Genomic DNA, 2,844 nt, shown 5'->3' with positions numbered 1-2,844 from the left:
CTAGGCTCAGTTCCTTACAGTTCCTCTGTCGCAGGTTACCATGCTGGTTAGCCTGGGTGGAGTTGTCTGGCCTTAGGGCATGTGAAAGGAAATCTTCCAGGTGTCAGACATTCAATAGCGGTTGAGAATATTATCCTTGGATCTATTGTCTCTTGGGAAAAGCAAAGTTTGCCACAGACAGCCTGAGATTTTCCCATTTGGGAATAAAGAGGGTTCTATGATATATAAAAATAGTTACTTTGAAAAAAATCACATTCTTTATTTAACAATAAAGGAGGACATTGTCTTTAACTCCAGTACATTTGACCTTACAACGCTTTTACAAAACCAATAAGGCAAAACACATGGACATGAATAAGGTTACAGTTAGTTTTATTTAAATGGGAAACATCCAAATTTACCTAGGTGGTTAAAGGAAGAGGAAGTAATTTTGTTGTTGTCCACTTCCTCTATACAGACCTGACGTCACGCACCCTTACACCTTGTTTCCCTCCCCTCCATTCTAAACCGATAGGTTCCGCCGTCCAGTTTTGTGGTCCTCGTTCCATCAAACCTGCTATAATGTTGTCTGACTGGTTTGGTAGAGCATACAGTGACATTTAGGAAAACAACACGAGCAGCGTCCAGCTTCCCTGACCCAGCAGCTTCAAGTAGTGCTCTGTCAGCAAGAGATATCTGTCACAGAGATACCACTATCAGAAAGTGACATCAGGTTTGGGCTGACAAACAGATACACGCAGGTATCCCAGCCAAGTCCAGACAAGCACTCTCTCCCCTCTAAAATGTGAGGAATGCAGGATACACCTTTCACCTCTCTCTATCTACACACATACACACTCACCCTGTATACTCACTAAATCATGCACACAGTCTTTCACAATGGAATTCTGAATATAAATGACTGACCCTCAAATTCGTGTCATGCCCATGCTTGTTGCTGCTGTGTCTATTTTTTCTAAATGATCAATTTAATAGATTCCAATGAACTGAATTACTACTGAAATAGGTCAAAATGATATGGCTGGGGTGTTAGGCTATGTCTCTTGCATGTTTGTTTTGACAAACAACCATGGATAGTAAGATGTTATCCAGTACAACCAAGAATATTAGTGAAATATTAGTGAAAATTACAGAAAACTCTGTGTAATGTCCTTTAAAATATGTCTATATTTCTCTCCATACTTTGCTCTACTCTCTCTCTCTCTCTCTCTCTCTCTCTCTCTCTCTCTCTCTCTCTCTCTCTCTCTCTCTCTCTCTTGCTCTCTCTCTCTCTCTCTCTCTCTCTTTTGCTCTCTCTCTTTCTCTGTTTTTGCCATATTAACTGTAATATACTGGGTCTGGTTTTAAGAAAATACCTTGCGTGATGTGTGCTCAACGACCCCACCTGTATTTATCTAGCAACACACAACATGAACAAGTCCAGGTGTTCCTCTAAGTAAATTAGTAACGGGAGCATAGTGATTGGCAAAACACTCAAACACAACATACAGTATACAGTAAATTGTCAGGTATCGATTAAGTAGAGTCCCAAAAACGCTAAATAACTGAGGCTTCTTGATCTATGGAGTGTGATATAGAACTTTGTACTTTTGTAATGGGCATTCTATCCCATTAAACACCAAAGGACAGAGATAACATCTGGGGTTAGGGTCACCATGGCACCAGTGGTTTGGTCAATTTGACCACTTGATCAGCCAAGCAGTTATCCCTTTAACAAAGACAACGCACACACATAGGCACGTGCACACACATACACACACACATGCACACACCTTATGGTTTGTTTTAACTCTAAACCAATACAACCTCACCATACAATAGATTCATTAAGGGGACAATAGTATTGTGTAAACAAATTACTGGGCTCCTCCCTGCAGCCTGTCTCCTTTGTGATGCTCAGACAAACATATAGACTTAAGTCTAAATAGCTGGTGGTAACCCTGGATGTGGACATACAATTTTGACTTGAACCACAGAACATAACCATTTTGCAAGGAGAGAACCCTGTGACTACTTTACTAAAATACAGCAGAGTGATAAACCATCTACTAACAAAAAACCGTAGCAGAAGAATACAAATTGACAATAACTGGAATTTGGTGATGTATTAGAGCAAATATTTAAACTTACACACCCAAATCTGTTTAGGACACTTCTAGGGCAGATACGTCTGAGTAAGGCCTCTAAGCCCCTTTGCAACAGCTTTGATAAAAACTTCACAACAAAAACTTCACAACAGATATTGGTTTGATAGCTTGCTGAGCTATGAAACTCCAGGTGTGTGTGTGTGTGCTTAGATCTCTATTCATGGGTTTGTGCTGTGAGAGACATTCACAGCCCCAAGACCTGATGACTATCAAACTCAGGTCAGTATTGGGCCATTTTTAAGGCTGTGCAGTCATGCTGCAAGTTCCCCAACGCACCCCGTTTCAAGAACGTGCACCATGCCCCTTTTATAACATTTGAAATTGTCACTATTCCCTATAAGTGTATAAAAAAATAAAGTATCTCACTTATTTGTATAACTCGTAGAGAGACGAACTAGTAAGTCGTTTTAGTTATTTCTAACGAAGTGGAGTAGGAGGGTCTTACATGGCTCACTGACGTGACAGCCTATCGCTGAGGTATGTCTTCAGACTACGGACCAATCAGCAAAAAGGCTCCCCCTCTCCTAACCTGAATACTTTAAACTAAAATAATTCAAACCAAAGTTTAGCCATTACCATTTAGCTAAGCAAGGTAAAATTTACAGTTTCTTTATATCGAGGAATAATTCACTTGCTGTTGCATAATTAATGCCCTTCTTTGTATCGGGACATAAAGTAAGGTGCAGCGCTGCTTACC

The sequence above is a fragment of the Hypomesus nipponensis genome, chromosome 4 (assembly GCF_054491055.1).
Source record: "Hypomesus nipponensis isolate SF chromosome 4, ASM5449105v1, whole genome shotgun sequence".
Taxonomy (NCBI): Eukaryota; Metazoa; Chordata; class Actinopteri; order Osmeriformes; family Osmeridae; genus Hypomesus; species Hypomesus nipponensis.
Note: the sequence above shows the minus strand (reverse complement) of the source record.